The sequence below is a fragment of the Chrysochloris asiatica genome, unplaced genomic scaffold (assembly GCF_000296735.1).
Source record: "Chrysochloris asiatica unplaced genomic scaffold, ChrAsi1.0 scaffold00367, whole genome shotgun sequence".
Taxonomy (NCBI): Eukaryota; Metazoa; Chordata; class Mammalia; order Afrosoricida; family Chrysochloridae; genus Chrysochloris; species Chrysochloris asiatica.
This window is the reverse complement of record NW_006408885.1, coordinates 543274-556445: the sequence shown is the minus strand read 5'-3', so window position 1 is coordinate 556445 and position 13172 is coordinate 543274. Positions and strand designations below refer to the sequence as shown.

General features: G+C 41.3%; 1 pseudogene; it reads right to left on the bottom strand.

The window, feature by feature from the left end:
• Positions 1–2473: 2473 nt before the first annotated feature.
• LOC102835419 overlaps positions 2474–13172 on the bottom strand; it is a 133710-nt pseudogene continuing 123011 nt past the window's right edge.

Sequence of the window (13172 nt, the reverse complement as noted above, 5' to 3'; positions counted from 1 at the left end):
ACTCAATTCACAATAAAAAGTAAAAATAAAAATACAACAACAACAAAAAGAAAGAAAAAACAAAGAAAGGGAGCTGTCATAAATTAAAATCCAATTCAAAAGAGAAAATGGAACAACGGATATCATTGAAGTCAGATGGATCTTGGTAAAAATAGAAAATACCAGAAAGGTGTACACTTGTGTTTTCTTGGTTATCAAATGTATTTGTGTGGATTATAGCAAATGATGGATAACATTGCAAAATATGAGACTTCCAGAACACTCAATTGTGCTCATGAAGAACCTGTACATAGACCAAGAGGCAGTTGTTCAAACACAATAAGTGGATAGTTCATGGTTTAAAATCAGGAAAGGTGTGTGTTAAGGTTGTATATTTCACCATACTTATTCAATTTGTAAGTTGAGTAAATAATTTGATATGCTGGACTATATGAAGGAGAATGTGACATCAGAATTGGAGGAAAGCTTGTTAGCAACCTGTGATAATGCAGATGAAACAACCTTGCTTGCTGAAAGTAAAGAAGACTTGGAGCACTTGATGATAAAGATCAAGGACTACAGTTGTCAGTATGGATTATAACTCAATGTGAAGAAAGCAAAAATCCTCACAACTGGATCTGCAAGCCCCCCGCCCCCCCTGGCCTGGTCAGCTCCCCACTCTCACCTTCATCCACTGTTAGCCACTTAGCCCACCTTGTCCATCATCAGGTTCTTGTCAATATTTTTCCTTGTCTGATGTACCATTCCTCAATCCGTCTTTTCCTTCCAGTCCCAGGTCAAATAGGCCTGTCCTCTGTGAAGATTTTCATGACATCCCCAGTCATCAGTCCCCTATGTTCTTCCCACTAGTGTGCGATCATTTGGCTACTGCAGGTGTGGGCAAAAATGGGATTATTTTATAGGCTAGAACAAAAGTCCTCCACTGGAGAGCAAAATGCCTTTGTCTGGGAGAATCTGGATGAATTCATGGTGTAGAAGGTGATGGCATTACTTCTGTGACATCCTGATGTGTCAGACTGCACACACTTGTATGGCTTATGGATGGCTACAGGCAGAGATGTAGAGAGCATGGACAATTTGGGAACTGTCTGCAGGAGATAGCTGGGTGGGGCACGAGGACCCCAACACACATGATGTGCCTGCGTCACCATCCAAGAGGTAATTTGGGAGAAAGAGTAAAATGCTAGGGATCATAGCTAAACACCTACGATTTCCAAGTATACACAGTTCCTGGATCACAAATGACTTCTGTTCTTAAATCTGTCTCTAAGTCTAATTTGTACATAAATTGAAACAGGTACAGTTAGCCAAATGTTTGTCTTTGTATACAGCATGAGTGTATAGTGTGTCTTCTTATACATAAAAACGTTATAGAAACACCAAAATATCTGTAAAATAATAACAAAATACTACTACTTCTACTACTACTACTAATATATATTTTTTCTTTTGAAAATACAACAGTATTTTATTATCAAATTTACGTGTGAGGTTTGAACAACTCATTTATATGTTTTCACCCAGTTATCAGCAAGGTAGAGATGCAGGCTTAATTAGGATGGTTTCTTTAACAACCAAGTTAAAAATATATACACTCCTGCATATGTTTAAAAAAATAAAATTCAGGGTTACAGAAAAAATACTCCACATTTATTTAAGTCCATAAAAAAATAGCATTTGACCATTTATGCTGTTTTTAACCTCTCCTCAGTCACTCGGTCTCTTTCTCTGTTCCACCCCCCACCCCCCACACCTCATATTCACCATTTTTAGAGAAATAATCCCACAGCCTCTGCTGCTGCCAAAACCATATGGAACTGGGGCTAGACAGACATCTTCCTCTACCCATAACTCCCTGTATATAGTTAGAAAACTTTTGTGTTGAGGGGTATCTTTCTGAATAAAAAAGCTACTATTAAAAAAACAAAAACTCAACTCAAGATTTAACTTGGAAGAAAAACATTTCTCCCTTAAAGAGAAAGTTTTCTTGTCCAACTTCCACCATTTAATTCCAAGAAACACTCAGAGAATAACCCCCCCTCCCCCCCACACACACATCCCAGCTCACTTCTTGTGCCTATCTGTTACAGTTCACACCAGTCAGTTACGAAATGGATCCCTGAGGACCAGATTTCCTAAAACAGGCAAAACGCCCTCCATTTCCTGCAACAGGGTCAGGGTCTATGGTCAAGACTGGAATGCAGGCTGGGCACAGCACAGGGGTCTTTGCTGAATAAAAACAGTCAACTGAAAGTCTAATCTTCTAGATTTTAAAAAAAGCAGTTGCGGCAGCCCCAAAATCTTGCCTGTACCTAAAAGATGTCATCCCTCAGCCATACGAAGGCCAAAAGAGGCCTTGACCTCCTCTGTTTGTGGATTGACAGCATTTGGAGGACCAAGGACACAAGGATAGTCTGCTCTGTGTCAGGCTGGACAGACCTGCCGATCCTGGGCAGCCGAGCTCATGGCGGCCTTATGGAAGCTGCACCCTTCCGCAGGGCACTTTCCAATTACAGGGAGCAATAATCTTTCCATACGGACTTTCCAACGGCCTCATTTTTCCACAGCAGCCTCTCAAAACCCAGCAATGGAGGCCGGTCCTGCGTGAGTCCTGCTCCTTCCAGTTGATGGGCTTCTTGCAGGACTTCCACAGCAGCTCATTCATTGGCTGTGGAGAAGTGCCTGCACCCAAAGAAGCCTGGATACACCGACAGCGGAGACGGGTGGGCAGTACTGCTTTGCTTCTGAGCCTATGAGACCCAGAGTAAGAAGACAAGGTCATTCAAATTATGACTCAGCCTGGACACAACTGCTTCGGTAAACTGTTCCCAGCCTCTTGTGAGAATTGACTTGATGTGTTTGAACTGCGAAGACAGCAATTAAGTAGAACACCTTGCTTGACCTACCGAGACAGATCTCCATGACGAGGATGAAAAAATCATCTAAGTCTGTAAACAGTGCTGTATAAATGCTTTCCAAATTGGGTGGAGGCAGTACAGGTCTTTGAACGCTAAAGCAGAGCATGAGCTTGGTTCGGTCCATGATACGGATCCTGTCCCAGGCTAGCTAGCAATGTTCACGTCTCTTATATCACACATCTGGTTACATTTGAAGACTTGGGGTGGGTAAAGAGTGAAATGTTTTCTTTCTTCTGCTAATTCCATTAGCTTTCTGACATAGGGTTCTCTTCCAACTCCCGGCTGAGGGGCAGCTTCCATCTCTCCCTGAGGCTATCGGTCAGTGGCAGGCAGTCAGTCTGCGCTGGGCAGTGGCCTTGTTCCTCTGCGTGCGGACCATCTGCTAGGGTTCAGAGCACTTGGCACGGCCGCTGACCCATCCCTATTGTCCTCAGCTATCCCACCATGCGGGCCCTTGGGTGGGCCGGCTCTGGGCTGTGGGCATGTCAGAAGGAGTAGAAAGTAAAGCATCCTGGAGCCCAAGAGACAGCAAGCACACTGTTTCTGGGACCCACAAGGTTCCTGCCATCGCTCTTGGTCAGCAATTGGCACCAAGAAGCCCTCCCTAATAGTCATATTTTGATGTACTTTATTGTAAAGTAGTGTTCACTTGTTATTGTTGTTGTTAAGAGCCATTGAGTCGGTTCCGACTCATAGTGAATCTGAAAAGGGTTTCCAAGGAGCAGCTATTGGGTTGAACTGCAGACTTTGTAGTTCATAGTCCAGTTCTGATCCTACAGTGCCATACCAGGAGTTCATTTGCTGTTATAAACCATTATTGTAGTTGTTAAATGGCGTCAGGTCAATTCTGACCCATAGCTACCCTGCATAGGGTTTCCAAGGAGCGGCTGGTGAGCTGGAACTGCTGACCTTGTGGTTCAAACCAACTTTGCAGTCTAGTTCATTAACCCACAGTGCCTCACCAGGACTCCATAAACCATTATACATACCTTGAATTTTTAATATAATAGGCTTTATGGGAAGTCCTGGTCTGGTGCTATAGGATTAGCAATGTACTGCTAACCACAATTTCATCAGTTCAAACCCACCAGCCGCTCCTGGAAACCCTATATAGGGTTGCTATGAGTTGAAACCAACTCAACAGCACTTAACAACAATAACAGGCATTCCTGAGGCGTCTGCATAAACTGGGAATGGCATGCACTGTATTACTTTTTAAAAACTCCCATTGCTACCAAGTTTATTCTAACTCATAGCAACCCTATATAGGATTTCCAAAGTGGTAAGTCTTTATAGGAACAGAAAGTCTCATCTGTCTCCAGCAGAAAGATTGGTGAGTTTGAACTGCTGACCTTTTGATTAGCTGTCCAGTGCTTATCCTACAATACCACCAGGGTCCCATATTACTTTTCTTAGGCTTCACAATAGTCTTATGAAGTAAGCACTACTCGTGGTGGTGGTGGTGGTGTGCCGTGGAGTTGGTTCTGACTTATAGTGACCTTGCATAGGGTTTCTGAGGCTGTAAATCTTTAAGCGAGCAGAAAAACCTCATCTTTCTCTCACAGAACGGTTGGTAGTTTCAAACTGCTGACTTTGAGGTTAGTAGCCTGACTCATAAGCACTGTGCTACCTGAGCTCCTTTGGCACCACTATGATTATCTCCATTTTGTACATTAGGAAACTGAGGCATAGAGAGGTTAAATGACTTGTCCAGTGTTATCATTGTAATCTATTGCCGCATACCAATTCCTTCAAAATGTGGAGGCTTAAGACAACAACAATCTAATTATCTTTCACAGGTTTGTGAGTTGACTGGGCTCAGCTGGGTGGTTCTTATGCTGGTCTCACTTGGGGTAGCCATAGTCAGACGGTTTATCTAGTGGCATCCCTTACACCTCTTGTACGGATGACGAAACCAGGAACTGCTCTTTCTTCCCATGGCCTCTCTATGGGCTAGCTTCAGCTGCTTGATATAGTGACTCCACCACTCGTCTGTCGTGCTGGGGAGGCCTGTGTGTTGCTGTGATGCTGGAAGATATGCCACTGGTATTCTCAATACCACCAGGATCACCCATGATAAGCAGGTTTCAGTAGAGCTTCCAGATTAAGACAGACTAGGAAGGAGAGGTGAACTGCTTTTGAAGGCTATCCATCGAAAATTTTATGAATAGCTGTGGAGCACTGATGATCCCCTCAGCTTGGAAAGCACTAAAAAAAAAAAAGACTGAAGAAGAGCTGCCTCCTCAAAATAGAACTGACTTTAACGATATGGAATAGAGTAAAGCTTCTGGGGCCTTTATTTGCTGATGGAATAACAACTCAAAATGAGAAGAAGCAGTCACAAATATCTATTAATAATCAGACCATAGAATGTAAAAAGTATGAATCTAGGAAAATTGGAAGTCATCAAAAATGAAATGAAATACATAAAGATCAATATCCTAGCTATCAGTGAGCTGAAATTGACTGGTATTGGCCATTTTAAATGACAAAGTCATATTGTTTATTATGTCAGGAATGACAAATTGAAGAGAAATAAACTTTGCATTTATCACCAAAAAGAACATTTCAAATCTATCTTGAAAAGCGGGGCTGTCTGTGATAGGAAAATATCCATATGTCTACAAGAAAGACCAAAATCCTGGTGTGGCACTATAGGATAAGTACTGGACTGCTAGCCAGAAGTTTGGTGGTTCAAAACCCATCAGCTACTCAGAAACCCTGTACAGGGTCGCTATGAGTTAGAACTGACTCAATGGCACTTCAGAAACAGTAAGGAATACCAGTTAATAGCAATATTATTCAAATTTACACACAAATTAGGAAGAAATTGAAGAATTTCTACAAATAAGGGCACTTAACAATAACATAGCAAAATTTTGCTTATATGTGATAATGATATTGTTTGATCATCTCTGCATTTTGTTGGATCATCTTTCTCTGGAATGGGGACAAATATGGATCTTTTTCAGTCAACTGTCCATGTAGCTGTCTTTTAAATTTCTCATCATTGATAAGTGAGCACTTCCAGGGTTTCATCTGTTCATTGAATCAACCCCTGGAGCCTTGCTTCTTGCCAATGCCTCCACGCAGCTTGGACATCTTCCTTTAATACCATCAGTTCTTGATCATACACTGCTTCCTGAAATGGTTGAACACTATCTTTTTGATACAGTGACTCTGTGTATTCCTTCTATCTTTTTTGATGCTTCATGTGTTACTCAATATTTTGCCCATTGTTGTTGTTAAGTGCCCTCGAGTCAATTCCGACCTATAACAACCCTGTATAGGGTTTCCAAGGAGCAGCTGGTGAGCTTGAACCACCGACCTTGCAATTCAAATGACTTTGCAGTCTGACGTATTAGCCCACAGCACCCCATAAAATCCTTTGATCTTGAAAGTTAAAGTTTGAATATTTTCTCCACTTCTTCAGCTTTACTTTACCTTGTCTTCTCAAGCTACTTTTTGAAATCTCTGTTCAGCTCTTGTACTTCATCATTCCTTCCATTTGCTCTAAGTCCACTGCCATTGAGTTGATTCTAATTCTTAGCAACCCTATATTGTGTTTTGAGGCTGTAAATTTTTACAGGAGCAGAAAACCTCATCTTTGTCCTGTGGAGCGGCTGGTGAGTTTGCACTGCCAACCTTGAAGTTAGTAGTCCAGTGCTTATCCTACAGCACCACCAGGATGTCCTTGTTTGCCTGTTTTGTTAAGTGTTGTAGAGTCGCTTCCAACTCATAGCAACTCTACGCATGACAGAATGAAACACTGCCCGGTGCAGTTGCCATTTCACAATTGTCACACTTGAGCCCATTGCTGCTGTGACTGTGCCAATCCATCTCCTTGGGGTCTTCCTCTTTTTCACTGGCCTTCACTTGACCAAGCGTGATATCCTTTTCTAGGAACTGGTCCCTCTTGATTATACATGGAACATTCTGGCTGTTCTTCTTCTAACACAGATATGCTTAGTCATCCGGCAGTCCTTGGTACTTTTACTATTCTTCTCCAACACCATAACTCAAATGCATTAATTCTATAATCTTCCTTAATCATTGTCCAACTTTCACATGCATATGAGGCTATTGAAAATACCGTGACTTAGGCACACTTTGTCCTCAAACTGACATCCTTGCTCTTCAACATCGTGAAGAGGTCTTGTGCAGCAGACTTAGCCAATGTAATACATCGTTTGATTTATTGACTGCTGCTTCAATGAGTGTTGATACAGATCCAAGCAAAATGAAGTCTTTGACAACTTTAATCTCTTCTCCATTTGTTGTTGTTCAGTGATATCAAATCATTTCTGACTCATAGTGACCCTGTATAGTGTTTCCAAGGAGCAGCTTTTTAAATGAACTTTTGTTTATGATGTTCTTGATGTCATCCCATATATCTTCATATCTTTAGTCATTGGTGTTTTATGCATAAAATCTGTTCTCGAAATGATCTATAAATTTAGGTGGGATATGTTCAAGGTAATATTTTGACTCTGGATTTGTTTTAATGTTCTTCAGCTTCAGCCTGAATTTGCATATGAGCAATTGATGGTCTGTTCCACAGTCTGCTCCAGCCTTGTTTTTGCTGATGAAATTGAGCTTTTCCATCATTTCTTCCCATGTTAATTTGACTTATTTGTATTCCATCTGGTAAGCTCCATGTGTATAGATGTCTTTTTTTTTTTTTTTTTTTAATTTTTATTGTGAACTGAGTGATAGTTTACATGGAAGAACATTGACTTGACACCATCGTTTCATTGCAAAGATTACAATCTCCATGCATCATCATTCAACAGTATTTTGCTTCCATACCCTCTGGTTTTTTTGTTTGTTTTTGTTTTGCAGGGGGTGATGTACACAGAAACACTCAGAAATATATAATAATTTAAACAACCAAAGGGTACATTGTGCAAGTCTTCCTCCTGGCCGCCAGTACCCAGTCCCTCTCTTTCCATGAGTCCAGAGTCCTCAGCTGCTCCCTCTCTTCATGTCCTCATCTCTGCTGCCGGCCCTGGTGTTGCTGCTTCTCTGGATAGGGTCCTGCATTCCGCTTGTGCTCTTCTCCCTTGATGGTACTAGGTTCCTTTGTTTCTGTACTATAAGATTGCCAACTCCCTCATTTTTGTTACAAAAGTTCTTCCTTTACAATTGTGACATTCACAATTAGTCATGAAAACAGTTACTCACTATTGAGTCATAAGAGTCTTATCCCCATCTCTTTTCACCAGATCTGTGTATAGATGTCTTTTATGTTGTTTTAGAAAAAATACTATTTGCAATGAATAAGTCATTTGTCTTGCAAAATTCTATCAAGAGATTTCCAGCATCATTTTTATCACTAAGGTCATATTTTTGAACTGTTGATCCTTCCTCTTTGTTTTCAATCTTCACACTCTTATCACTAATAATTATCATTACATCATGATTACATGTTTGCTCAATTTCATATTGAAGTGTATTGCATATGAGCAATTGATGGTCTGTTCCACAGTCAGTCCCTGGCCTTGTTCTAACTAATGATAATGAGCTTGTCTATTGTCTTTTCCCATAATTTTAGTTAATTTGGTTCCTGTGTATTTCATCATTGTTGTTATTATTGTTGTTATGTGCTGTGGGGTTGGGTCTGACTCATAGCCACCCTGTACAGGGTTTCTCAGGCTGTAAATCTTTACAGGAGCAGAAAGCCTCATCTTTCTCCTGCAGAACAGCTGGTAGTTTCGAACTGCTGACCTTGCAGCTAGCAGCCCAATTTGTAACCACTACACTACCAGAGCTCCTTGTATTTCATCCTTAGAGACCCACATATAAAGCCTCTGTTTATGTTTTTGAAAAAAAGGTATGTTCAATGAATGTATCTTGCAAGATTCTATCACGTGATAGATAGGCTTCTCCTGTCTCATGTAACTGCAGGGGCTGATGAATCCAAGATTGGCAGGTCAGATGTAGGCTTTTGGCTGCAAAGGTGAATGAATCCAAGGTAAGCAGCTAAGATGGCAGGCTGCTGACAACTCTAAGAATTGGCAGGCGATATGGCAAGACAATGGCTCAAGTCCAGACAATTAGATGTCAGATAATGAACCAGATGCAGGATCCAGGATCCAGAAACAGTAAGAAGAAAGACAGCTTTCCATATATATTAGAAATAGGCCACCCCCCTGAGGAAATCTTTTTCAATTGATTGGCTGCTTATAGCAGATCTCATCTCATATAATATGATTTTTGTTGTTGTTGGTGGTTGTTAAGTGGCACTAAGTCGGTTCCCACTCAAAGGGTTTCTGAGGCTGTAAATCTTTACGGGAGCTGAAAGCCTCATCTTTTTTCCATGGGGCAGCTGGTGGGCTCAAATATAGACCTTGTAGTTTGCAGTCCGGTGCTTATGGTACAGAACCACAATGCTCCCATAATATGATTGTTGTTATTAAGTGCTGTTGCGTTGTTCCAACTCACAGCATTCTTGCATAGGCTTCCCAGGGAGTGTCTGGTGAGTTTGAACCTTGTGGTTCAAACCCACCTTGCAGTCCAGTGTTTCATCCTACAGTGCCACACTAGGATGTATTACCATGGAGGATGACTACCTCACAACTGCCAAACCCCAGAGAATCATGGCTCAGCCAAGTTGACAGAGAGAATTGAGGAAAGCTGAGGAGATAGCAAACCTGCACTTTCCTGCACCTCCTACCTTTGATCCAGCTGATCTTCCAGAAGGTTAATGAAGATCAACAGAAGTCTAGGTCTGAGTGTTGCTTTGAGTGGTGCTGGTGAATGAGCTTGTTCCTATGGGTAGGTTGGATGCTCATTCTGTAGTAGGTACTCTGTACTTCCTGAGTCCCAGCAGAGGGCTGGGCTGCTCAGGGCTGGCTGCAAGAAGAAAACAATGAGCCCTGCCACAATTTCACTGAGGCAAGGATTGGGGAGAGTGTACAGGAGGGCTTTTGAGGCTTGGTCGGGCTGAGGCTACACTTGCATATACACAGTGGAATTTTTGTGCTTTGTCTGGGAAGAGAGGGGCTTTATTTGGGAAGAGAACAGAGGAAGGAGGTGGCATCCTAGGACTTCCCTTCTCCAGACATGATTACAAAGTCTTGCCCAGTCTGACCTGGGACCAGAGCTGTGCTGGAAAAAGTGGATACTTATTTTGGCATCTCACAAATGGTTGCGGTTGACTTCACTGGGGAGCAGTAACAGAGAAGCTCGAGTCCATGAATGATTGCAGGGCAAGGGCACATAAGCCTGTAGCTGTGGGTACATGGGATCTGCCACATAGGAGCTTCTAGAAGTCAGTAGGTGTGTTTTGGAGGGTACGATGATGTTTTTACGGATTATTTCACAACTCATCAACTTTGCAAATAAGGGCAGAGCATGCTGGCCCAGGCCTGGGTGAGAGGGTTGTCCTACGAACATGATCCCCATCTCTTGCCCAAGAACATCTGGACCTGGTGCTGCCTCTGTTTCTGTATGTGGGGGCTTCAAAAAGTTCATGAGAAAATTTCATTATCTTTTGATTCTACGAACTTTTTGAAGCCCCCTTATACTAGTTATGTGTTCTTAAGCAAAGCACTTCCCAGTTTGGAACCTCAGATTTCTCAACTATAAAACAGAGATAAAAGTATTTACGTAAGAGGATTGCTATGAGGTTTATATACAGTTCAGTATCTAGCAATAATCGGTGCTCAAGGCAATTTCTTTTCCTTAATCCTGTCTCCTCTCTATATATACTTATAAAACCTTTTTTTTTTTTTTTAAATAGTTGTAGTTTTCAGAAAACTTGAAAAAGTAGCAGAGAATTCCCTTCGATTCCACATTCAGTTAACCAGATTGCTAACATCTATATTAGTGTGGTACAGAGTTACTATGAGTTGGAACTGACTTTATGGCACTTAACAACATGTTTTATTCAGCCTTCCATACTTTTTACCTAATGTTGTGTTGTGTTTTACCTAATGTTGTATTGTGTTTTGCTTTGTTTTTCTGTATCAAGATCCTATCAAGGATAGCACATTCCATTTAATATTCATGTTTTCGTAGATTCCTCTTGGCTGCGACAGTTTCTCAGACTTGCCTTGTTTGGATGACCTTGACAGTTTTGATGAGTAATGGTCAGGCATTTTGTTGGACGCCCCTCAATTGGAATGTCAGGGGTATTTCTCATGGTGGAACTGGATTTCTGATGTACTATTCTCATCACACCATATCATGGGTGCAGACGATCGACAAGCCTTATTATTCATATTAGCCTTAATCAGCTGGGTGAGGCAGTTTTTGTTGGGTTTATCTTCTCTAAAATTATATTCCACTCCCATTTCCTGTCCAAACCCTTTGGAAGGAAGTTACTGTGTACTACCCATAATTCAGTGAGGCTGTGCTTCACCTTCTTAGAGAGGAGAGTAGCTACACAAATTACCTGGAATTTTTCTACATAAGACAATTGTCTTTTCTTCCAATTATTTATTTTTTTATTTGATTGTTTATATCAGTATGGGATACAGATATTTATTGAATACTTTGAGTTATAATCCAATACCTTTACAAACTTGTTTTGTTGGGCTCAAAATATTCCGGGTTAGGCCACTGGGACCTCTTTCAGTTGATTCTTGTGTCTCTTTGACATATCCCCATCATTATGACTTTGTGTTTTGAGCACTCCCTTGCTTTCTGGTGTTACAAAATACTTCAGGATATCTTGCATGTTCTGTGGCCTGCTCCTAGAATCAGACATTTCTTCAAGGATCCCTGGTTCCTTTCATTGGATAATTGTATTAGAAACCAAGATCTAGGGACTGCGCATGCTTGTTGCTATGGGAGTGTCATCTTTTCTGGTCCCTCTTGACTGACAGATCAAGGCACTGTATGTATGCAGAATAATCCATGGATATACACATAGCTATGGGGGCATGGTGGCTCCACATGTAAGCTCTGGACTGCGAACCACAAGGTTAGCGTTTCGAGCCCACCAGTCGCTCTATGGGAGAAAAAATGCAACTTTTTGCTCCCTTGAAGACTTAAAGCCTCAGAAACCCTTCATGAGGTCGCTATAAGTTGGAACTGACTCCACAGCACTTTACAACAACAACATACACATAACTATAAATATATTCATATGTGGTCATCTCTATATTAAGCAGAACATGAGTTCATATTGATATCACCAACTCTAGTCTAGTACCACATAGATCATTCTGGACTTTCTCCAGGCTTATCTATAGCTCCAACCATGAGAAATCTGATTCCCACCATCTGGCACCATGCACTTAAGTCAAGTCTAATATATAAGTTGGGCAGTGTTTCATTCTGCTGTGCATAAGGTCTCTATGAGTAGGCACCGACTCGACGGCAGCTAACAACAACAACAATATACAAGTATAGCTAGTAGTGCCAGAGTTGTTAGCTTGTACCCCTGTGGGAAACATCTCTATCAAGTTAGAATATAGCTCCTTTGGCCTTTAGTCTTAATTAATGGATACTATTACAATGAAAGACACGTAATTCAATGGAACATAATGGACTCCCAACAAGATGGATTGGCCAAGTAGCTGCATCGATGGACTCAAGTGTGGCAACAGTAGTGAGGTTGGCTCAGGATTGGGTAGTGTTTTGTTCTGCTGTGCATAAGGTCACTATGGTTCAGTACCAACTCGATGGCACCTAACAACAACAACAACAACAACAATGGCTAATGAGAAGTCCTGGGATGGTGCTGTGGGTTAATGCTTGAACTGCAGTGTTGGTTTGAACCACAAGATTGGTGGTTCAAGCTTGCCAACTGTTCCTTGGAAACCCTATACAAGGTTACTGAATCAGGACTGACTCAAAGGCACTTAACAACAACAACAGTGGCTAATGACAGCAAGAATTGCTTCATATGTTTGTTTGATGCTTGAATGTTGTCTCTGGTAAAGTATGTACTCATGTCTTTTGTCAATTTTTAAACTGGATTATTTGTATATGGTGTGAGATATGGGTCTTGTTTTATTCTTCTGCAAAGGAATTTCTCGTTTTGCCAGCACCTTTTGTTGAAGAGACTATCTCTTCCCCCCTTTAATACATTTTAACTCTTTGTCAAAGATCAACTGGCTGTAGGTGGATGAGTTACTTCTAGGTCTTCAATTATGTTCTATTGAATTTTGTGTCTTTCATTGTCATTGTTGTTGTTAAGTGTAATGTTGTTGTTGTTGTTGTTATGTGCCGTGGAGTCGGTTCCAACTCATAGTGACCCTGTACAGGGTTTCCAAGGCTGTAAATCTTTACAGGAGCAGAAAG